This window comes from Dipodomys ordii, unplaced genomic scaffold (assembly GCF_000151885.1).
Source record: "Dipodomys ordii isolate 6190 unplaced genomic scaffold, Dord_2.0 Scaffold1, whole genome shotgun sequence".
Classification (NCBI taxonomy): domain Eukaryota; kingdom Metazoa; phylum Chordata; class Mammalia; order Rodentia; family Heteromyidae; genus Dipodomys; species Dipodomys ordii.
In genome coordinates, this window is record NW_012267217.1 from 4,921,285 (window position 1) to 4,947,010 (window position 25,726).

Genomic DNA, 25,726 nt, shown 5'->3' on the forward strand with positions numbered 1-25,726 from the left:
GCTTCCCTTTCTTGTCTAACTCTCTGTCCTGTGATGGCACACTTGGTGTGATTCTCTGGCTTAGGACTGTTCACTGGAACTCTAAAACTGCTTTCCATGAGAGAGCTTGTTCAGATTCCAGCTTCTCCTCCGCCATCTTCCACTGTCCGCCCCTCCTAGTTCATTTTTCAAATGGAGTCTCCTCCAAAACTATACTTGGATTGGACCCAAACTTTGATCCTTCTACCTCTGATTCCAGAGGAACTGTGCCAATATTGTATTTCAGTAGGATCTTGCTAACTCTTGCTTTAGTCAATCCTACTATGTCTGCCATCCATATAGGTATATTTGTTGGTTTTAATGTACTCATACATTTCATTTTGTTCTACTTTTATGTGCTTCTTATTTGTACATCTAATTTTATTTTTAAAAATATTTTTGTTATCTTTAGGTAGTTGTACAAGAGTTGCCATTCATCAAAGCAGTGTATGAATATAGTGTTTTGATCAATGTCACCACTTTCAACATTCTCACCCACCCCTCCTTATCCACCTCTTCCTTCATTTTTCTTAATTTTTTAGGATATATTTTGAATGTGCCTATACATGCATAAGTAAACACACGGCATGTTATGCAAGTGCTTACAAATGAATTAGATTTGATACAGCTTTCTCATTTGATACAGCTTTTGCTTTTATAAATTTAAATTTATTTTATTTAAAGGTGATATACAGAGGAGTTACAGTTACATAAGGAAGGTAATGAGTACATTTCTTGTTGAACAATGTTACCTTGTCCCGCATTTTCTTCCATTTCCCCGCCCACTCACCTTCTCTCCCCAAGTTGTAAAGTTCATTTTTATTATAGTGTCTTGTGAGACTGATCTTGCATTGGTTGACACTTTGTCCTTTGTCTCATCATTTTGTGACTCCCATTTCCTTTCCCAAATCAGATAACTGTATATACAAGACACAAGGTACCAAAATATAAAACAGTGACAACAGCATATAAACCAAAGGGAAAAAAAGGAAACAACTTGACAGTGCATTAAAAGAAAAAACTCTTGCTTCCATAATTTGGAGTTCATTTCAATTAGTACTTTTTTGGTCAGTCATGAGGCCTGAACTCTGGGCCAGGGCACTGTGCCTCAGTTCTTCAACTCAAGGCCAGCGTTCTACCACTTGAGCCACAGCGCCATTTCTGGCTTTTTCTGCTTATGTGATGCTGAGGAAGTGAACCCAGGGCCTCATGCTTTAAAGGAAAGCACTCTACCACGTGAGCCACCTTCCCAGCCCATTGATTAGCATTATTTTATTTTATTTTTTCTTCTTCCATTTTTATTATTGTAAAAATAACGTACAGAGGGGTTACAATTACATGGGCAAGGTAACAAGTACATTTCTTATCAAGCGTTGGTGCCTCTTCCTTTGTTTCCACTTCCACTTCCCATCCCACCCCCCCCCCCCATACTCCCCCACACACACCCCCATCCCCCCCCGGCCAAAGTTGTGAAGTTCGTTTTGCGACATAACATCTTGTACAACTCATTGTTGCAATAGGTCCACCCGTATCCCTAGTTAATTCATTTGTTTTTTCCCTTCCCCTCCACAAATTATAACAACATCAAATACATTGAAAACAGGGGTTATACTGTGGGGGGAGGGACATACAAAGCAACAAAGAAATAATCTTATAAATATGTTAGAAAAAAATCACAAATAAGAAAAAAACATTTGAGTCCTTATCTTGGGGTTTATTTCACCTAACATGAACTTATCTGACCATTTCTGCTTGTCTCAGACATTTATTAGTAATTGCAAATAAGAGAAACCATGGGGACCTATGTTTCTTTGGGCCTGGCTTATTTCACTTAATATAGTGTTTCCCAAGTCTTTCCATTTCCTAACAAATGGGGCAATGTCATTCTTTCTGATGGAGGCATAGAATTCCATTGTGTATATATACCACATTTTCTTGATCCATTCATCTACTGAGGAGAATCTGGGTTGGTTCCATATCTTAGGTATGGTAAATAATGCTGCAATAACCATAGTTGTGCTGGTAGCTTTAGTGTGGTCTTGTTTGTGATCATTTGGGTAAATGCCCAAAAGTGGGATTGCTGGGTCATAGGGGAGCTATATGTGGAGTCTTTTGAGGAACCTTCATACTACTTTCCAAAGTGGTTGAACAAGTTTACACTCCTACCAACAATGCAGTAATGTTCCCTTCTGGCCACACCCCCTCCAGGACTTGTTGTTATGAGAGTTCTTGATTCTGGCCATTCTAACTGGAGTGAGGTGGTATCTCAATTTTGTTTTGATTTGCATTTCTTTCATGGTTAGGGAGGTTGAGCATTTCTTCATGTGTCTATTGGCCATCCTTCTTTTCTCTTCAGAGAAGTTTCTTTTTAAGTCTTTAGCCGACTTATTTATTGGGCAGTTATTTCTTTGAGGATTTGTTGTGAGATTTAATTTTTTGAGTTCCAGGTACATTTTAGATAGGAGACCTTTGTCTGTTTTATGGCTAATAAAGGTCTTCTCCCAGTCTGTAGGCTTCCTATTGATCTTGCTAGCTATGTCCTTTGCCATGCAGAAGCTCTGCAATTTCATGCAATCCCATTTGTCCAACCTTTATTTGATTTGTTGTGGTTCTGGGTGTCTTTTAAGAAAATTTCTAACACATTCATAAGATTATTTCTTTGTTGCTTTGTATGTCCCTCCCCCACAGTATGCTCAACCTCCCTAACCATGAAAGAAATGCAAATCAAAACAAAATTGAGATACCACCTCACTCCAGTTAGAATGGCCAGAATCAAGAACTCTCATAACAACAAGTCCTGGAGGGGGTGTGGCCAGAAGGGAACATTACTGCATTGTTGGTAGGAGTGTAAACTTGTTCAACCACTTTGGGTGGGGGGTAGGGGGGGAGGATGGGAATGGATGGGAAACAAAGGAGGAGGCTACAATGCTTGATAAGAAATGTACTCATTCTCTTGCCCATGTAATTGTAACCCCTCTGTACAGTATTTTCACAATAAAAAAATAAACGAAAAGAAAAAAAATTCAGCCTGTGCCAAAGAGACCTAGGCTTTCTCCTATTCCATCCTGTAATGTTTTCAGAGTGTCTGCTTTGACTCCAAGGTCTTTGATCCAGTTAGAGTTGATTCTGGTGTAGGGTGATATATAAGAATCTAGCTTTAGTTTTCTACAAGTGATTAACCAGCACCTTTTACTGAAGAGGCTCTCTTTCTTCTATTCTATTGTTTTAGCTCCCTTATCGAAGATTAGATGGCTATAAGTCTGTGGATTCATTTCTAGGTTTTCAATTCTATTCCATTGGACCTGAGATCTGTTCTTCTGCCAGTACCAAGCTGTTTTGATTACTATGGCTTTGTAGTACAGTTTGAAATTTGTTATTGTTATTCCTCCAGCACTGTTCTTTCTGTTAAGGATAGTTTTTGCTATTCGGGGTCTTTTATTGTTCCATATGAATTTTTGGATTGCCTCTTCTATTTCCTTGAAGAATGAGGTTGGAATTTTGATAGGTATTGCATTGAATTTGTAGATATTCTTGGGAAGTATTGCCATTTTCACGATGTTGATCTTTCCAATCCAGGAGCATGGGAGGTTTTTCCACTTTCTAAGTTCTGTTTTGATTTCCTTCTTCAGGTTTTTAAAGTTTTGATCATAGAGGTCCTTCAATTTTTTGGTTAAGGTAATTTGTAGGTATTTTATTTTTTGTGGGGCTATTATGAATGGAGTTGCTTTCCTGATTTCAGCCACACTGTTCTCATTGTTGGCATACAGAAAAGCCATTGATTTTTGAGGGTTAATTTTACACCCTGCTACTTTGCCAAAGTTTTGAATCAGCTTGAGTAATTAGGGAGTGGAGTCTATGGGATTCTTTAAATACAAGATCATGTCATCTGCAAAGAGGGAGAGTTTTATTTCATCTGGTTTGTGTATATTGAACCAGCTTTGCATCCCTGAAATGAATCCTGTTTGATCATGTTGTATGATTTTTTTGGATGAATTGTTGAAGTTGATTGGCCAAAATTTTGTTGATAAGTTTTGCATCAACGTTCATCCAGGAAATGAGTCTATAGTTCTCTTTCTTTGATGAGTCCCTACCTGGTTTTGGGATGAGGGTTATGATGGCTTCATAGAATGAATAAGGTAGCGAACTTTCTCTTTCAATTTCATTGAAGAGTTGGAGGAGTATTGGTGTGAGCTCTGCTTTGAAGGCCTTGTACAATTCCACTGTAAATCCATCTGGTCCTGGGCTTTTCATAGATGGGAGGTCTCTTATTGCTGTTTCTATTTCAGTGTTTGATATGGGCCTGTTAAGATGGTTTAACTCATCTTGGCCTAATTTCACCAGGTCGATATTTGCTAGGAAAAAGTCCATATCTGCCAAGTTCTCAAACTTATTAGCATAAAAGTTTGAGAAGTATTCCCCTATAAAGTTCTGAATCTTGGTTGTTTCTGTGGTGATGTTTCCATTCTCATCTCTGAGTTTTTTTTACTTGGGTGTGTTCTCCTCTTTTTCTGATAAGATTTGCTAATGATCTGTCAATTTTGTTAATTTTTTCGAAGAACCAACTCTTTGTTTTATTGATTCTTTCTATAGTTTTTTTGGATTCTAATTCATTTAATTCTGATTTAATTTTAATTATTTCTTTCTGTTTACTGGATTGGGGTTTATCTTGCTGCTCTTTTTTAAGGTGGTTCAGATGTGTCATTAAATTGTTGGTTTCAGATCTCTCCAATTTGTTGATGTAGGAACTCAGAGCTATAAACTTGCCTCTGAGTTCTGCCTTTGCTGTGTCCCAGAGGAGCTGGTAATTTGTGTGTTCATTTTTGTTGAATATCATGAACAATTGAATTTCCTTTCTAATCTCCTCCATGACCCACTGGTGATTCAACAGTGTGTTGTTCAGCCTACATGTGTTACAGAACTTTCTTTGATGGCTTTTGGTGTTGGGTTCTAATTTTATTCCCTTGTGGTCTGAGAGAATGCAAGGTATAACTTCAGTGTTTCTGAATTTAGGCAAGTTGGCTTTGTGGCCTAAAATGTGGTCTATTTTGGAAAATGTTCCTTGTGCTGCTGAGAAAAATGTGTATTCTGATGCTGCTTGGTGAAATATTCGGTAGATGTCTGTTAAATCTAGTTGATCTATGCAATTGTTTAGATCTGCGGTTTCTCTCTTGAGTTTTTGCCAAGTTTATCTATCTAATGGAGAGAGTGGTGTGTTAAAATCCCCAACAATTAATGTCTTTGGATCGATGTGAGCTTTGAGGGAAAGTGTTTCTTGGATAAATTTGGGTGCTCTGTTGTTTGGTGAATAGATATTTAGAATTGTAATATCTTTCTGAAGGTGAGATTCCTTAATTAGTATGTAGTGGACTTCTTTATCTATTCTCACTAATTTTAATTTGAAGTCTATTTTATCTGATATTAGGATTGCAACTTCTGTCTGTTTATGGGGGCCGTTTGCTTGGCAGATTTTATTCCATCCTTTCATTTTCAAATGTATTTGTTTTTATGTTCAAGGTGTGACTCTTGAAGGCAGTAGATAGAAGGATCTTGCTTTTTAATCCAACTAGACAGTCTATGTTGCTTAATTGGAGTTAAGTTCGTTAATGTTGAGAGTTAGGACTGAGAGGTATTTGGGAGTTCCTGCCATGTTATTCACCTTCTTGGAGGCTGTGGCACCACGGTTCTTCTTATGGTTCTTGGATTCTCAGTTTGGGTACGGTTTCTTGGCCTTTATTGTGGTCTTGTTGGTTTTCTATGTGTAGGACATCTTTAAGTATCTTTTGTAGGGCTGGTTTGGTGGTGATATATTGTTTCAGCTTTTCTTTGCTATGGAAGGTTTTTATTTGACCTTCGGTTATGAAGGAGTGTTTAGCTGGGTACAGTATTCTTGGTTGATAGTTGTTTGTCTTTAGGGCATGGCATACATCATTCCAGGCTCTTCTTGTTTTAATTGTCTCTGCTGAGAAATCTGAGGTGATTCTAATTGGTTTCCCTTTATAGGTCATTGATCTTTTCTCCTTGACAGCTCTAAGGATCTTTTCCTTGGTCTGAATTGATCCTGTGTGGATTATAATATGTCCTGTTCTGGTCTGGTCTATTTGGGGTTCTAAAAGCTTCTTGTATCTGAATAGGCCTATCTTTTTGCATTTGGGAAGTTCTCTGCTAGGATCCTGTTAAACAAATTTCCTAGACCATTAGCTTCTGTCTTCGGTGCTCCTCTACACCCATTTTCTTCAGGTTAGGCCTTCTGATGCTGTCTTCCAAATGTTGAATAGATCTATCATATTTCTTGGATTTGTCTTGGATGGTTGTATCTTCTTTCTTATAATATCTAGGCTGTTTTCCATCCCCAAGATTCAATCTTCTCCGTGGTCTAACCTACTGTCAAGACTTTCTACTTTGTTTTTTATTTCTTTTCCTTCTAAATTGGTTGGCTTTGATCGCGTCAACTTCTTTGTTGGAGCTTTGTTTTAGATCTTTTATGAACTACTTTACTTCCTTAATTTGCTGTTCAGTGTTTATTCTCAAATCACTTAGTTGATTGGTTATGGTTTATTTGGATTCCCATTCTTTCTGTTGGGCTCCATTCAGCATTCCATTTGTGGTCTCCCTGAATTCTTTCAGCTGTCTCTTTATGGATTCCATGTATACCTCTATTGATCTTTTTCTGTTCTCATCCTGCTCTGGCAATTCCTGTATTACTCTATTAGCTTCTTCACATTCACAAAATTCCTGTATTTCTCTTTAACTGTTCTCAGCCTACTCACACAATTCCTTTCTTTCTCTTTGACTGTTCTCAAAACTGCTCACACAATTCCTTTATTTCTCTTCGACTGTTCTCAACCTGCTCATGCAAGTCCTGTATCAGTCTTTGAGTAGCTTCCTCATTCTCATGAGGTTCCTGTATTAATCTTTGGTTTGCCTCTTCTCTCTCCCTATCAAGCTCACAGTGAGTCCTTTGCAGGTTTTCAATTTTTTCATTCACCATATTTACCAGTAGTGTTTGTAAAGTTTTTTGGGAACTCTCCTCTGGGTTATTCATTAACTGTTCTCTCACCAGATTATCATGAGTAGGAGTTGAGATACCCAGACTTGCCATTTTTCTTGTTTTTTTTCTGGTTTGTTCTGCCCATTTGGTATGAAAGTAACACCAATTTTGTGCTAGAACACTATTTTAAGGCAAGCATCAACCAATGTCCTGTAGTTGCACAGTCAAAATGGCTGCAGATACAATCTAGTTCAACAGATACAATCTATTCAATATCAAACAAGTATGGATTAATGGGCTAAGAACAGCAAAGAAGAATTCGGCAAACCAGAAATCATTAGGTTTAGGGAGAAATGTGGGGAAAAATAGGATTAGAGGGATGTGGAGAGGTAAAAGGAGAGTGAATTTAACCAAGTCCTTATCTCAGAGAGGAAAATGGATTAGACAGAATGACAGGAGAGAGATTGAAAATAAAAAAATAAAAAAAGGAAAAACAAAAATTTAAATTTAAAAAGCAAAACACTAAAAATTATGTAAGGTTAAAAAAGTGATATTAAGAGAAGAAAAGGATAGGATGAGAGGAGAGGTGGGATAGAAAGGAGACATGGAAAAACTAAAAAATAAGAATTCTTAAAATTAGTTACTTGAAAATTATATAGGTATAAAGAGATAATACTGCTATTAAAGAAGTTAAGCCTTAGAGGTTGTGAATTGAGCAAAAAATTTATGGATTAAGTATGTACACAATGGGGGATAAGGTCTAATTATTGACGATGAGTATATATGGGGATGAGCAGAACAGCAATTAAGTCACACAAAAAAATGAAAGAGAAAAAAATGAAAAGAGTAATAAAAAAGGACCAACAGGTCAAAAGAGACTAAAAAAAAAGCACACCCACCCACCCACCCACCCACCCACACACACACACACACACACACATACACACCTAAAATAAAAATTATGAGAGGAAAAAATGATTAATAGAAAACAATTTAAAAAAAATAAAAAAAGGTTCAAAAAAGAGTTCTTTGATTTTTTTGGGGGGGGGTATGGGAAGATCCTGTATCTCCCTGTGTCTATAACCAGTCTCTTGGTGGAGTCTCTGGTCTGCTTGTGGTATTTGGTTTTCCTGTGGCTTGATTGGTTTCTTAAATCAGTTTGTTTGAGCAGGCAGAAAAGTGCTCTGCATAACCCAGGATTTTGTGATCCTCCTTCCAGCTAGTTCAGTGGGAGGGAAATCTACTTTGAGTATCACAAAGGAGGGAGATGGCTGTTTCCTCTAGTTTGGAGATGCTGTTCTAGGTAGGGTTGAGGCCTTTCAGCAAACAGTAGCTTTTCCCTGAGGGGCTAGCTTCTGAGACACTCACAGAGCCCAGCCTGGAGCCATTCTCAGGGTTTATGTTTACTGAATTTCAATTGTTTGTCTAGGCTGCTGTAGGGAGGGGCAGCCCCTTGCTTTGTTTACCCAGTGGAGAAAGTCACTCCTCATGGGGTGGAGGTTCCTTTGCCTAGGCCGAGTGACTTTCCCCTGGGTGGAGCTGAGCCTGGCAGGTCAGGTCAGGTTCCTGTGACCTGCTAAATGACTCTTTTGTTTTCTTCCAAGGCCTGAGTTGGAGCTAGTTGCTCAGCCTGGCCTTTGTCAATATGGAAGATGGAGATCTCCAGTGGTGGGGGAGGGGCGGCCTTCCCTCCTCAGCTCCCTGAGAAGGAGTGAGGATGTCAGGATTCTACTCATGCCAGAGTCTTGGTTCCGGGTCCGTCTCTGGTCTGTGATCTGCAAGATGAAGTTATCTGCTCCTTGTCAGTTCTTGCTGGTGTTTAGTAGAATCCGCTTGCCCGCTGCATCTAGTGCCTTTGTCCTGGACTCTCTCTGTTGTAGATATAGTGGCTATTGCCACCACTGCTGCCACCACCACTGCCACTGCAGCCACTACATCTGTGGCTACCAGCAAGTGCTCAGATCTGTATCCTTGCCTGGATTTTCCCTCTCTGGCCAAACTCTCTGTACTGTGATGGCACACTTGGTGTAATTTCTCTAGGCTAGGATTGTTCACTGGAACACTAAAACTACTTTCTATGTGAGACCTTGTTTAGCCTCCTGCTTTTCCTCTGCCATCTTCCTCTGACTCTCTCTAGCATTATTTTATATGGTAATATGTAAATAGCTATTGAGCTGTTGTGATTCTCTATAGGACTATCCTAGACATATGCTAATTATTGCAAATGAGGGAAAATATGAAGCCTATATTTCTTTAGTTTACTTCAGTTAATATGATTTTTTCACATTGCCTTATGAATGGGGCAATATGTGATATATATATTATATATATACATATATATATATATATATATCACATTTTCTTGATCCATTCATCTACTGAGGGACATCTGGGTTGGTTCTATATTAATGAGTGGGCTAAAGAATTAAAAAGAGACTTCTTTGGAGAGGAAATAAGAATAGCCAAATGAAACGTGAAGAAATGTTCAACATCTCTGGTCATAAAAGAAATACAAATCAAAACTACATTGAGATTCCACCTCACCCTAGTTAGAATGGCCATTATCAAGAAAACAAATAATAACAGTTGCTGGCAGGGATGTGGCCAAAAAGAAACTGTTGATGGGAATGTAAACCACTCTAGAAAGCAGTAAGGAGGTTCCTCAAAAGATTAAACATAGAGCTCCCCTGTGATCCAGCAATTTCAGGCATTTATCCAAATGATCATGAACAAAGCCGCACTAAAGCTACCAGCACAACCATGTTCATTGCAGTACTGTTTATCATAGCAAGATAAAATTCTTTAGAATGACTAAGTCGAAGCCCAACAAAATAAGTAGCAGGAAATGGGGACCTGCAAGAGGGGAGCTGGGGCCAAAGGAGAAGGGTAGAAGAATGAAAAGGGGAAGAGGACAGAAGGGAGTCAAGACTTAATTGTATATCACAGAATTCAGAAAAATAGGGGAAGGAGGTGGAGTAGGCTGAAAGGGGGTGAAGATGTTGGAGGGATGACACAGATCAAGATCCATTTGGGTTTCTTTACATAATCTTCTCTTCAGCCTAGCTTCATGGTCAGGAACTCAAGTGATTGCATCCAGCTTTGTTCATAGTGTCCCTAATTTTATGGTGTCAAGAAAGAGTCCCACCAAATTAGGAGACCTTTCTCTTACTTATATCTTGAATTACTCAGCTGTACCAGTAGGTCTTAATGACCTAAAGTAGCAGAAATAGAATAAGCCTTGTTCTTTCTACTATTTAATTTCAAAGCTAAAGATCTTTTCCTTCTTGTATCAGTTTGCTACTTCTCAAGATTAAGTAAAGGAATATTATTGCATTGTTTCTTTTGATTCCATAACCTCTAGCATTGTGGTCAGGAATCCATGGGCCTGTATTCCTTGGCAGACATTGTATATTGGATGAGCAAACATGAAAGTCTGTGCCATGTTACTATCACATTCTTTCATCTAGCTATCTTGAAAATTGTCTTTTGTTTAGTATGACCATAGCAGTTTGGATTAAAGTTGTCTGGACATGGACTCAAAAATTCAGAGCTTGAATTGTAATCTATGTGCCTGCATGAAAAAAAAAGTAAAACCAAATGAAATGAGAAAGTAAATGATCTAGATAGCCTTGTGGCAACTGGTTAAATTTACATAAAGTAGTAGAGCCAGTTGGGCTTTAATGTCTTGCTTGAAGGCTGAGTGAAGAGAGTAGAAATAGAAGAAGTGAAGTTACCATTTTTTTTTCCTCTAGTAGTGGGACTTGAACTCAGTGCCTCATGATCTTGCTTGGATTTTTTTCACTCAAGGCTAGGGCTCTACTATTTAAGTTATACTCTGCCTTTACCTTTTTGCTGATAAATCAGAGGTAAGAGGGTGGAATTTGTCAACCTGGGATGGCTTTAACTATAGCTCTCAGATCTAAACTTCCTGACTAGTCAAGATTTACAGGTAACAGCCCCCAACACCTAGTGACATCCATTTCTGATATTGCTACTGAACCGGAATGTAAAATCGCTTAATACATTACAGGAATTTATTTGTAGCCTATTTATTTATTTATTTCCTTTAGATGACTTCTTGAGGTAAGTTTCTGGTCATTATCATTAACACTAGCCTGGAGATTTGATAGTTTTTGTCAGCTGATATTTGCTTGGTTTTTTGAGAGAGCAAGTGTTGACAGGATGGTAGTGTGCTTATCTTCTGTTGTGCTGGAGGTTACCCTAAGCTCTGTGCATGTGCTGGAACAGACTGAATGGGAGACATGAAACTACCCAGGCAAGAAAAGCAGAGATAGGAATGGTAGGAAAATAAGTAACAGTGTTACTTTTTTGTTACTTTCAAAAGTATATGAATTTTGAGTCAAAGAGAGGACCATGACTCAAGTGGTAGAGTACCTATCTGGCAAATGCGAGGTGCTCATTCAAACCTAAGTCCTGCCAAAACCAAAACAACCCCTACCCATGCACACGTGCGTGCATGCACGTGTGTGAGCACACACACACACACTCCTTCATCTGAGGAGGCCTTTTGTGATGAGGACAAGTTTTTCAGAGGGAGGATGGGCTTATTGGTATCATAAAATGAAGCTCACAGCCAGCCTGGGCAAGAATGTGTTTGAGGCTTTTATCTCTAATAAATGACCAAGAAGCCAGAGGTGGAGCTGTGCTTCAAGTGGTAGCCTTGAGCGAAGAAAGCTCAGAAACAACACCCAGAATGAGTTTAAGCCCTAGGACCCAGTACACACACACACACACACACACACACACACACACACACACACACGCACAAGCTCAGTGATGTAGGTTTTAAGCTTATGAGATTCTAGTGAGAGATAAATTCTTATTGTTTTAAGTCAACTGTGTGGCTCTTACTTGTTGGAAACTAATACAGTAATGATAACTTACCCAGTCTCTGCTCATTGGTTGTGGGGAATGGTATTGTAAATAAGCTTTTACACCATTCCTAACAATGAGGCATGCAAGAATAATTTTTTCTCTGTGTTATTTTGTACCATATTAATGATTTTCCTCTTATTCTTGGAGGCATTTTTAAAATAATACTTGCAATGATAAACTGTCATTGTATTAAAAAAATGAGGCTTACATAAAGTAGGAAGAAATGTCTGTCTCCTTGTAAGGCGGAATAATGCATTGGAGTATAGATTAGTATTCTCTTTCTGCTGTTCTTAAAGATGAAAAGATGAGCCATTTTGCCTCCCTGTACCTTCTGGCTCTATAGTTCCTTCCTACTTTCCTTTCTGTAACATCTATGTTAATGTCCTTCAATGCTCCCTCCCCCCATTTCCAGTAACTTCTCCATCACTCCTTTCATGAACTTGTCCTATATAGTCTACAAACCACCTCCTTTATCCCATTTATGACACAGAAAAGAAATACCTCAAGCCTCCTTTCTCTTCATTTCACACCTTTCAGTCTTCACCAAACACCTTAAAGAAAATAGAGTAGATTTACTTTCTCATCTCCCAATCCCCCAGCAATGTATTGCAATCGAGTTTTTTATTCTATGACTTAAAGCACTTGACACATTGTATTATTCTTTTAGTTTTTTTTCTCTATGCTATACTCTTTGCACCTTAGAGGCAGGAAGAGCTGTCTCATCAGATGTAGTATCTGGTAAGAAAATGTACACCCAAGAAAATAAATTCAATCAACAAACACCTTACCATGAAGTCTCATCCAGTCTTCATTTAAGCTTACGTGAAACAAACATTTCCTGGGCTTTAAGAGTAACAGAAATCCATTATAACTCATCCTAGGACTTATTCTAGCTACATTGCACATATCTAAGATCTGCACTGTGCATCTCTTCTTTAAGAATGCAGTAGGACTGTCTGTCTATATCTCTGTCTCTATCTACATAGCTAGCTACTTGTCTATCTTATTGTTTATCTCATAGATACCATAATTTGATGGTTTGTTTAAATCTTGCATTTTTATCAACTTTATATTAATTCATGTAATAGTATAGCATTCAGATGGCTACTAATCCAAGCTAATATCTAGTATAGTTAGAAGTAAGTTGTGCATTTTCATTAAGATAATTATTTCCCACTAATACAGCAGTAGGGTTTATGATTAGCACGGTAAATCTTAATGTGGCTAAGGAGTTAGGTGGAACAGAGTAACTACTGGTTATTGATGCATGGAATGTTTGTGTCACATTATTTTCTCTCTTTAAATAGGAAATATACGCCAAAAGCTGGTGACTGACTCCTGTAATCCTAGTTACTTAGGAAGCTGAGATCTGAGGATTGCAGTTCAAAGCCAGTCCAGGCAGGAAAACTTGAAAATCTCTTATCTCCAATTAACCACCCAAAAGCTAGAAGTGGAACAGTGTTATATCATGAGATAGAACACTAGCCTTGAACACAAAAGCCAAGGGATAGTGCAATGGTCCTGTGTTCAAACTACTGGACCAGTATAAAAGAAATACACTGTAAATTATATGACAATATTTACAAAGAGGGTTCCTTATCTAGAGAAGATTCCTAATTGAAATAGGAGGCAACTAAAAAGCACATCACCAGAAACAGGTGCACATGGGTGGGAATGGATTATGTCCACTACCAAATAACTAATGAAGTTACAGGATTTTGTGTGAGATGAAATTGCTTCATGGGACTGGGCTAATTTTAAGGGTTGTGAAGAACTTTTATCTAAAAAGAAAAGATTCACTTTGCAGAAGAAAATAAGGCACTGGGGTAGAGATAATGGAAATGTTTTCAGGCTCAACAATAAAAGTCATCAAGGTGGGTGGATAGTTTTATTGCTGTGGATTAATGGGTGTTAAAAAGCACTGAATTGTATCTTAGCTGAGAAAAACGTGCTGAAAATGGGGTAGGAAGTTGTTCCTATTTAACAAGAAAAGTGTTTTTAAATTTTTATTCTTTTTTATTATTATCTTAAAGTAGTTGTACAAAGGCATTACCATTTAACAAAGCAGTTTATAGATACAATGTATCTTGATCAATGCCAGAGTCTTGGAATATAATTAGGAAAGCAAATGAATTAACAAACAAATAAGTGACATGACATATGGTCCTGAGGAAGAATAAAGATGTGGATAAGGTTTCATGTCTGTGATGTAGTGATCACACATCTGGATTTATTGGGGGCAAGTATGGAAAATCTTTGTATTCTAGTCAAGGCATAGTTATACTCTTCTATTATCTCAGAGCTCAGGGGATAAGGTAGAAAGATTGCAAATCTGAGGCCAGCCTAAGATACCTAACAAGAACCTGTCTGAAAACAAAAATCACAAACCTTTTTGTATCCAAAATAAAACAGAGGAATAGAACATCTAGCTATGATGTTCTTTATAAAGCAGAGAACAAGTAGGGAATACTGAGAGGCAAGAGGAAGGGAGATTAGAGTTTTTGTAATCATTATTGTAGAAGTAGTATGGAACAAAGTGGTAGCTGAGTTATTCAAAGAAAGAGAATAGAGAGAAAAATGAATGTGTGGTTGCCATGCTACATGGCCAATAGCCCTTCCTTCCTGGGAAAATAAACAAAAGGGACCCAGGTCATTAATAATCTTTGAGGCTTGTATACAAGCAGGAGTCTAAGGAAGCAGGAGTCTAAGGAAGAGAGAATGGTAGGGGAGAATGCAGTCCGGAATTCAATGTGTATCTGACAAAATTAAGAAAAGTGTGGGAGGGGTTGAGTTAGGAGGGATGAGTGAGAAAGGGGTGACACTAATCAAGGGGCAGTATATTTACAAACATTTGTTGAGTGGCAACTCCTTTGTACAACTACTTAAAGATAATTTTTAAAAACTAATAAAACACATTGGTAAGTTACAAAATGTACAACATGGTTGGCTTGGGACCGCCAGGAACTTGTCAGAAATCCAAGATGTCTGTCACCACCCCAAGGCCTTCTGACTCAGAAGCAGCTTGTGTTGTATCAAGGCCTCTAAGATTAGGGAGAGACATATATAGTGTGAGAAATATTAAGGATGTTGTATGTGCTCCACTCCTGTTTGAACTTGTCATGAACTCTGAGAATCCCTCTAGACAGGAAAATTTCAGAATACTAAGGTAAGCAACCATGCAAAGAGAAAGCATTCATGAAATGAATGAGAAGATATTGATTTGTGAAAAAAAACCTGAGAGAATACTTAAATTTTTTTCATTTTGTTATTGTAAAGATCATGTATAGAGGAGTTACAGTGACATAAGTCAAATAATGAGTATATTTTTTTTGAACAGGGTCACCTCCTTGCTTGTTTTCTTCTAGTTTTTCTCTCCTGACCTCCCTGCTCCACAAGTTGTTTAGTTCATTTTCAACATAGTGTTTAGTATTACTGCTGCATTTGTTCACTCTTTGTTCCTTTATTAGAAAATGCCTTCTTTTCTTAGGAGTGAGGAAAACAGTAAATTATATTAACTATGGGATTTAAGTTTATTTTATCATGATATAATAAATAATTTTGGATGATGTTAATGAAATGATACAAAAAAACTTCTTTCCCTTTCTTTACTAAATATTTTCCAATTAATATAGGGCAAAAAATTCTTTTTGGTTGGCTTTTAGATATCCCTTCTATAATTTTTTTGAGGGTAGGTCAGTTCTGGGGCTTGAACTCTGGGCATGGGCACTGTCCCTGAGCCTCTTGGTACTTAAGGCTAGCACTACTACTCAAACCACAGTGCCATTTCCAGTTTTTGAGTGGTTAACTGGAGATAAGAGTCTCACAGGAATTTTTCTGCCTGGGCTAGCTTCAAACCACAATCCTCAGATCTCAGCATCCTGAGTAGCTAGGATTATATAATTATAATTTTTAAGAGTAGAATTTCCTGTTCTTTATATAGCTTACCAATTTGTGAGCAATAACATCAATCTATTAAGGGATAGTTGTGGCTGGCATATTCATACTGAGAATCTGAGGGTAGAAAATAAATCTTAGCATATGCAGTAGATTAAAAATATGTTTGTGTAGTTTTTTTAATCATCTAAGATAAAAATCAAGATTGACAATAAAGTTAATTAAGGGAGGAAAGCTAAATATTTAGAAATACCTAATTTTAATGCCCACTTCAAAAAAGTTTGTTGAAAAATAATGAAATAATATAGGATATCAAAAGAGAACCAAAACCAAGTATGGAGTTGATGAATTAGCACAAACTGAATACAGCTGTACAGCCACAACTCAAAACAAGGAGGAGACTAGAACAGCACCCAGAAATTCTTCTTGGAGTAGCCTTTCCCATGTTCCTTTCCCAAGACATCATCTACCCTGACTATAAACCTTATAGACTAGGTTTGCTGCTCACAAAAATGTACATTCTTCTATCATTTCATCTATATTCTTTTGTCATACTTTCTTTAGAAGATTATTCTCTTTACAATAGAATTCTTCTGTGCTGAATGTAGTTTATGCACATTCTGCTGTCCATGTAGTAGTCTTTTATCACTTAAAATAAAATAGCTACATTAATAAACAAAACAAACCAAATCCCTGTAAGTACTCACATATGGTTATAGCAAAACTCAGATTGATTTTTCCCATCTTGACTCCTAAGACTAGGATTTAGAACAGATTGTTTGGGACATGATTTCAGAAAGCATCAACAGGAGGGTGAGGAAAGAGACGAAGAAGGGAAGGAAGCCAATTCTGGGTGACTAATGACTTGGCTACTGATTTTTCGGAACTGGGGTTCAATAACTTGACAGACCTCTCAAAGATGTATAGAAATCACCCAATAATTATCTCACCCAAGTGACAAGGAATCTGGAATATTTATCCACCAACTTCTGTCCATATTAGCTAGAAGCTGCTTCCCAGAGTATAAATACTATGGCAGCTCCAATCCACATAGGCAAAACTCTTTCCTACAGTTTGTCAGAAAACAACAACAAACAAACAATCAGTTTCAGATCATTTCCATAGCCAGTGGGGCTCTGCAGCAGAAACAGAGTGCTGAAGAATTTTATATGAAGCCTTGGCAGTATTCTCTACACACATATTTTCAGCCACAGAGCATCTCTAAATAAAGCATAGTAGTGAATTACTGGTTGCAGGCAGCAGTATCGCAATGAACAAACAGTAAGTGTTTAAACAATCATCTTTCATGTCTCAGGGAACATATTATTTCCAGTAAGCACATAGAAGCTTCCTTGGGGTCCAGGTTAGGTTGTTGTCTTGATTTCATAACTGAGTTTTAGCCATGAGCCTGTGAGAGCAGGGCCCATTCAATCACAACAATGTTTATCTATTTTGTGGTCTTGGTTAACTTTGACAATTAGCCATTTGTAATTGGACTCTAAAAAGCACTGGATTAAAAATCAGTGAGGAAGTTCACCAAAAAAGAAAGAAAGAAAGAAAGAAAGGAAAGAAAGAAAGAAAAAGAATGAAAGAAAGAAAGAAAGAAAGAAAAGAAAGAAAGCCAACCCCAGAATTGCAAAGGCCATGGTGTTCTATCAATTTGGTCTTCTGCAAGGAATGAGTCTGAAACTGACCTTCAGCTTTTGATGACAGACTATTGCTGTGTTTGCATAGCTTTAAATTTAGAACCGACAACTCACTTGTGTTATTTGGAGAGCTTAGAAGAAACCTTTCTCATCTGAAAAAGTAAGGCATATAAAGATGTATAAAATTCTTAATGTACTTCAATTTCCTTTTCTTACTACCTGAAAAGCATTTGGAGCTGATGCCAATGAACACTGCATATTCATGATTATCCATAAAGGACGTGATTCAGAATTTGGTTTTAAACTATTGCCCTTATTTTACATATTCTCTTACCTCCTACTTTATTCATTCAAAACTACTCAGAGATGAATACAGTTCTAAAGAAGCTAGAAGACTTCTTTAGCTCATCTTTTTTAAAAAAATCAAACTGTCTTTTTCAGGTATTGTATTTTCAGACAAGTATCATTACTATAAAGTTGTCTTCTGTTGAATGCAAACTCATCTTTATTTCTTGATCCTCCATCTTTACACAGAAGCCATCCGGAGCACTTCTGGTCATCTCCCTGGACATTAGGGATAGACACATGCTATATAGCCTTTCTTGTTAAATTATTATTTTTATTTATTTAATTTTTTTCCAGGGCTGAGGACCGAACCCAGGGCCTTGCGCGCACTGGGCGGGTGCCCTTCCCCCAGCCCCTAAATTATTATTTATAAAGGCTGATTCTTAAGTTGCTCATAATGATATCAAGTCCCATTTAAATGGATGGTGATGTTCTGGTAACATTTTATCAAAAAACAGAAACTAATATTCTAGGTGGGCTCTTTGCATGCATGGAATATAGCAGAACTCTATTGATAGTTTTGGAAGCTGATATTGTTTGGTATGGAGTAGGGTGAATCAAGAAATATTTGACTGAAGATAAATTCCAATAGAATTTTATAATTTCTCTACATAATAGGAATCAAGAGAAGTTTGGGGGGAAATTGTGAATCAGATTGAGCTTTGAGAAAACTTACTTTGGTATCAACACACTTAGAGCTTAATAGAAATGTGTGCTTTAAGAGAAAAATAATAATTTTGGACTGAATTTATCCTGTTTTTGTATTTTCTATAGATGACAGAGGCAATTAGTGTCTATTTCTATTACATATATATGCTGAGCAGGGACAGGAAGAAAATGCAATTCTCCGTGGTCAAATTCCCAACATAACTAGGCCTTCTAGTACCTTCAGCCACTCATACACAGCTGCATCCAGGGCTGTTAGAGTAGTGCCCAATCATTCATCCTAAATCATCAAAATGATGCTAACATTCTTCTAAGTGCTCCATCATTGTTTACTTATTTGACTCTCTTTAGAACAGCTTTGAGATGGCATTATTTCCACTGTCATTTTATAAATGGAGCACCTGGGGATATAAAATTTAAGAATTGTATCCAATGTCCTATAGCTGATAAGTGGTAGAGCTGCCTTCCAGCTCATTGAACTGGCTTTGATATGTGTAGTCTGGATATCTTTGTTATTTGATTAAAGTCCAGGAATTATTAATATTGTGAAGATATCAATTGAGATGGACTTTGTGACACTTTGTGACACTGATTTGCTAACTGAAACAATTCACAAATCGGTGGTATTTGTTTCAAGGGTGTTTTTCTTCCAATGTCACAATATTTTTAGACATCACTTAAAGATGAGATTCATAATTTCTGTTCTATTGGTTGTGTTACCTTACTAAGAAACATTAATGACATTAATTGTATCCATTTGTATACCTCTTAGGAACACTTAGGATGACAGGCATTGCAATTAAATAAATTTTCATAAGATGATTTTAAATATATTTATATAAAAGCTTTTTATCAATGCTACTAAAGATCAATGACAAAACTTAAGGCAGAAAAACAAAAAAGACCATTACCCTAATAAAATGGAACAATAATAAACTTGATTCCAAGCTTTCTAACACAAATTATAAAATCTAGAAGACATAAGATTTTCATATTTAAAAAGGCAAAAGGACAAAGTAACCAAGCAGGATTTACCCACATGGAGAAAAATGCCCTGTGAGATATGAGGTATAAGTAAGATAAAAGTTTTAGTTGAAATAATATGGAGTATGATCTCTGAATATAACCAAATTACATGGTTATGATTAAAAATACCCCAAATGTTTAGAAATTAATTATGGGTAAAAAAGGAAATCATAATGGAAATTAGAAAGAAATTTGATCTGTATGATCACCAATGTATCATGTCAATATTCCTGGGATTCAATGTTGCTCTCATTGTATCAATTTGTTTTCAAAATAGCTTAAGCAATCTCATTACATTTTTGAAGAATTTTTTTATTTAATTGAAATTGTCAACAATATTTTCCATATCTTTATCTTTGTAGTGATAATACAATCTATAATGATGACTTTCCTTCTCACACTTATATTGGTCACTTTCAATTTGTCATTTTTGGGAGGAACAGATTAACTAGAGCTTTAAAAAAGAAAGACCAGCTGGGTATCTGTGGTTCACTCCTGTAATCCTAGTTACTCAGGAAGCTGAAATGTGAGGATCTCGATTCAAAGCTGGTCCAGGCAGGAAAGTCCATGAGACTCTTATCTCCAATTAACCACACCATCATGTGCTTGCCCGCGCGTGCACGCACACACACACAGATACTTTCTATTAATCTTTTTAGAGAACAGCTTTTGATTTGTTGACTTTTTCTCTCTCATTTTCTTTCTTTCTTTCTTTTTTCATTTGCTTTAGGTAGTCTAGGCTAGCCTTCACCTCTCAGCTTCGTCTTCCTGCCTCACGTCCCACAATGCTGCCTTACAAGCCCTACTGAGCTTAGTTTCTTTGTCTATTTTTTTTAAAAAAATTTTATTGTGAAAATACAGTACAGAGGGGTTACAATTACTTGGGCAAGGTCATCAGTACATGTTGGATCTTTGTCAGTCCCGGAAGACGAAGGGGTCTGAGGAAAGGTAAGTGCCCCGCTAGCCCCGTTCCCCAGCCTCTCTTAGCCCTTGAGACAATCAGACGCAGCAGGGAGTCAAGTCAAGCAGGAACTCCTTTATTACCACACAGCAAGCACCAAAAAACCATGTGGCATGGGAGGGAAGGAAAAGGAACCAACCAATCACTGTAGAGGTCACCCTATCATGCGCCTAAGCTTTCTATACTTTCCCTGCTGTCAACCAGCTGTTCACACACTGATGTCACTTCTCCTGATTGTGGTAGCCAGTCAGATTTTAACATAAACAACTTGGGCTCTGCCCACTCAACTTCCTCTCAGCGCTATCTTTGCTGCCCATGTGCCCCACAAGTACATTTCTTATCAAGCATTGCTGCCTCCTCCTTTGTTTCCCCTTCCCATCCCTTCCCATCCTCCCTTCCCAATCCTCCGTCCCCCTCTGCCAAAGTTGTACAGTTTGTTTTCCAACATAACGACTTGTACATCTCATTGTTGCAATGGGCCCACCTGTATCCCTATTTAAACGGTTTGTTTTGCCCTTCCCCTCCACAAATTATACCAACATCAAATACAGTGAAAGCAGGGGTTATACTGAGGGGGAGGTTCTTTATTTCTTTACTATCTCAATGATGTTCTCTCCTTCCCCCTTTTCTCTCTATCTCTCTTCCCACCTTCCCCCCCACCCTGCGCTTGCCACCCCCCCCCTTTTGGGAAAAAGTGACTGGTGGAAGAAACTTGGACAAGTGATGACCAAGATTTTAAGGCAGAAGCTTGACCCAGACTGTGTTCATTTGGAAATTTCCAGATTTGGACTAGAAATGTGGGATAAGGTAACTGTCCAGAGTAACCTAAAGGAAAGAATGTCTATGAATGGGCGTAAAGTTTTACCAAAGCTGCATTTTAGTCTCCTAGAATAGACTATTTTTCTATAAAAATGTGTGTTTTCTCTTAGACTCCACTAAAGCAATTTTTTGCTATAATTTGAATATATGGCCTGAAAGTAGTTTGCTGCAGTATTTGATGGGATATAGATATAATGACCTCTTATTTGGAGAAAGCTTAATTAAAATATTTTGGTTCAAAATCAGTATGCATTTGTCCTAGTATTTAAAAAATTTTTTGTACATCCAAATAGATGAAGAATATATACATGAAAGATAATCATAGTATTTCACAAGTCATAGTTGTTCAAAAGGTCTCCAAGCCTTGATGTGGCACTTGGAAAACCAGGTTAAGGTCTGCTGGTGTGGGCTCATACCTCATGTGTGCAGGATGTGGCTGTGTCATGTCCCCAATGGCAAGAAGGGAAAAGGGGTCTGCAGGGTAACAAAAGATTCTTAGTTTATACAACTGCAATTTCAAATGAAGATAAGCCAGTTTTCTCTGCTTCCCAGATGCATTGGCTTGAAATAAAGCAGCAAGTGGAGCTCGTGTAATGTTGTGGAACCAAATGCATAGCTTTTTGTTAATGAAAAGCATCAAGATCTTAAAAGGTGCTGTTTCTTATTTGTTAAAATGAAGCCTTTGGCATACTAATGCATGAGTTTGAATCTCAGCTCCAGCATTTTATGACCTTGAACAAGCCCCTGTTTCCTCTGTGTACCTCAGTTTCTTGTGTGCATATTGTTGTGAGTGTACCCATAAAACAAGCACAGAGGCATAGCACATGCAGCTCTCATTGAAAGCTGGTCAGTACTGTTTATATATAAGACTAAATTTGGAGAAGTTCAGAATCTCCTCTTTTGACTGTTATTAGTATTTTGATACCTTTGTCATATATTTATTTATGTGAGAGAGGCACGCTTAGACTTTCTAGTTTCATTGAAGATGTTTTAGTGATAACCAACTTCACTTGTTAGGCCATGTATAATCCATACATGTGCATGTACACTTGTTTATCATTATGCATGTGACAAATGTGTGTGAGTGGGTGCATATGTGTAAACATGTGAGTGGTTACATATATGTAAACTGTGGTTGGTGTTTCCTGAGGCTGCTCTGAATACTTACCATGTATTGTAGGGATTAAACAACAGGATTATATTGCCTTGCAGTTCTCTGAGCTAGGCATCTGCCCTGCATTCCTACGCTGTAACCAAGATGCAGGGCACAGTCCCTGTAGGTTCTCTATAGGGAAGGTGGGGCAGAATCCCAACATTGCTTCTTACAGTTTGCAATACCCAGGGCATTACTTCAATTGGAACCACCTCATTTTAATCACTGCCTCTGTCTTCCCATGGTCTTTCTCTTTTGTGTGTAAGATCTTTCTTTGCCTCTTTCTTACACCTGTGACAGCATTTAGGCACTATCTAGATAATCCAGGAAAATTTCTCCACCACAAGGACAGTGTGAACACCAGCGAAGATCTTTTTTCAAATAAGTTAACAGATTGTCGGTATTAGGATCTGCTATGTCAGGGAAGGGTCACTCATTATAGGTCTAAATATTATATTATGTCCATATATGTGTGGGCAGGGTATATAGGCATGGATGTATATATGTAAGCATGTACATGTATTTTGTGTCATGTTTCCATGGGCAAGTGTGGGATGTGTACCTTGGAGTGGGATCTATATGCATGGACACAGGTGTGTGCATGTATATTCAGGAGGTTGGGCACAAGTATATGTATGTATATGCATGAATGTGCATATATGTGGTGGTATATATGTAATATGTCATTTGTTCTGAGGGATTCATTTTTGTATATGTCATCCTGACCTTTGCCTAAGATATTTTATCAAAGTTCTGATATGTGCACTAGTTGGAAGTCTATTATAATGAATTAGTATTCTCTCAACAGATGGCCAAATAAACACAGTGTTTCTACCTTCCCAGAAATCATGTTAAGTACCAAATTGTTATGGTTTGTGAGGAAAGAGCATCCCTGTTTAAATGCCAGTAAACAAGCAGGCACATAGCTCTCTTACCTCTTCCTGAACTCTGAAAGAGGACCCGAGTGGGAGTTCAACTTAATGAAAAATGCATTAGGAGCGGTCCCGATGCCACTGAGGATCTATTACTCATTTTAATCTCAGCCAAACAGGTAAATAGGCACTGGTCCATGAACCCCAGCTCTGAAAAAAAATCAGGGAACAGTTAAGATAGACAGTGGTTCTAAATGAGAGCTGTGAGCTTTCTTTTTATCTGCATGTGGAAATAACAAACATTTGGGTTTTATGAGAACTTGACTGTGTGGTGCTATCTGCACTGGCATTTGGAAGAAGGCTGAGATTAGGAAAGACAGAGCCACATTGAGTTAACTGTAAGAGGCCATTTTAGAGACTTAATTTGTATCTAACATATATCAATTTTATGTTAGTATTGTCTATCTTTTGAATAATCACTTTATATATCTAGATATATAAAAATGAGAGCCACTTTAATAAGGTGTGAGACATTCCATTAGCTACCATGGAGGGGACCAAGGAAATGAAAGAATCGTATCCACCTTGGTGAACCCATACTGATTTCTGGAATATAAATCACAGAAAGTTCTATGTGTCATAGATGTGCACACAAGGCAATTCTGAGGAGGAGCAGACCTGTGGGAAGCAGGTGTAGGATGCACTAATAAAGCAGTTAATCAGGGCTGTGATTAAGATGTGAATCCCAGAGCTGACTAGAGAATCTGAGTGCTAGCAGTAACAGTGAGTTAAGACAGGATTATGTAGGGAATATTGGAAAAATCTATAGTCCCATATCTCCAGAGTATAGGCTATTTCTTGACTGGGATTGTCTAACCTCTGTTGTGTCAATTAGATAGATCTCTGCTGTAGGGTCTGTTCTGTGTGCATGGAAGGATGCTTAGCATTATGCCTGGCTTCCAGCCCGTACATGCTACTAGCACCTTGTCATCTCTATCCTCTCTTCTCATTTCTTTATGACAAAGAAAAACTTCTCAAAACAAAGTTCTCATTCACCCCAGAGGGCCCCAGTATGTGTATCTAAGGGTGGCAAACATCCAAGATGAGGTGTATCCCAGTGCATTGGAGAGTGTGGGAGAAAACAGAACACTTCATTCTGCAAGGGAACTGGTCACTCTGCCTTCCTCGTCTTGGCCCTTTCACACCTTGCCTAGCAGTGAACCACCTGGAAGGAAGGTGGAGCCTGTAGAAATGCAGCAATCTGTGGGATCTGGGCTCAAAGCTATCATCTAATCTGCCTAGAATCCATAGGCCAAGCAATTGCTGGCTGCATACTTGAAGCTCTAATTGTCGACAATAATTCACAGATAGGTTTGTTTTTGATTAGAGAGGGCAGGGCCATTGACCACCCACCCTCTACAGCTACATTTTGTGGCTTAATCTTCTCAGTAGATCCTTATCTATGTCCCCTCTTCATGACTGCCTCTTGTGGTCATCTTCCACCCAGACACTGAGGCCAAACTATCTCCAGGCTTCCTGACCTTGTGATTGCCCCTTGTTTACAGATTCCCCCTGGGGTATCTCAGTCTCCAACAATAGACTTCTCTCAAGACACCACCACCAGACTATAGCATTCCAACATTAGAGGAGTGATGGAATGACCCCAATGCAGGCCTGGTGTCTGTAGACAGTTACTGTTACATGAGACTCCTGCACTAGATTTAAGGCTTGAAAGAATGATGAATGTCTCCAATAGTGAGGACTTTCAGTCTGCCTTCACCAGGGCTACCTAGATGACCTTAACATTGTAGCTTTGGCTTTCCCTTCCTGTGGGAACAGGCTTGGAGCTGTGGACTATTGCTTATTTTTTCTGAATTAAACAAAGAAGTAGAATAGTTTCAACAATTTTGTTTTGTGTGAGTGTATGTGTGTATGCCATCCTGGGTGCTATCCTTGAGCTTTTTATATTCCAAGCTAGTACTTTATCATGAGCCACAGCTCCACTTCTGACTCTTTTTTTTTTTTGGTCTGGTCGTAGGGCCTGAACTCTGGGCCTGGGCGCTGTCCCTCAGCTCTTTAGCTGAAGGCTAGTGCTCTACCACTTGAGCCATCAGCGCCTCTTCCGACTTTTTTTTCTTTTTGCTTATGTGGTACTGAGGAATCAAACCCAGGGCCTCAGGTATCAAGGCAAATGCTCTACCACTGAGCCACCTTCCCAGCCCACACTTCTGACTCTTTAGTGGTTAATTGGAGATAAGAATTTCACAGACTTTCCTGCCTGGGCTGGCTTTGAACTGTGATCTCCAGATCTCAGATTTTTGAGTAGCTAGGATTTATTTATTTATTTATTTTAATTTAATTTTATTTTATTTGTGAACATACTGTACAGAGGGGTTACAATTGCATGGGCAGGATAATGCGTACATTTCTTACCAAGCATTG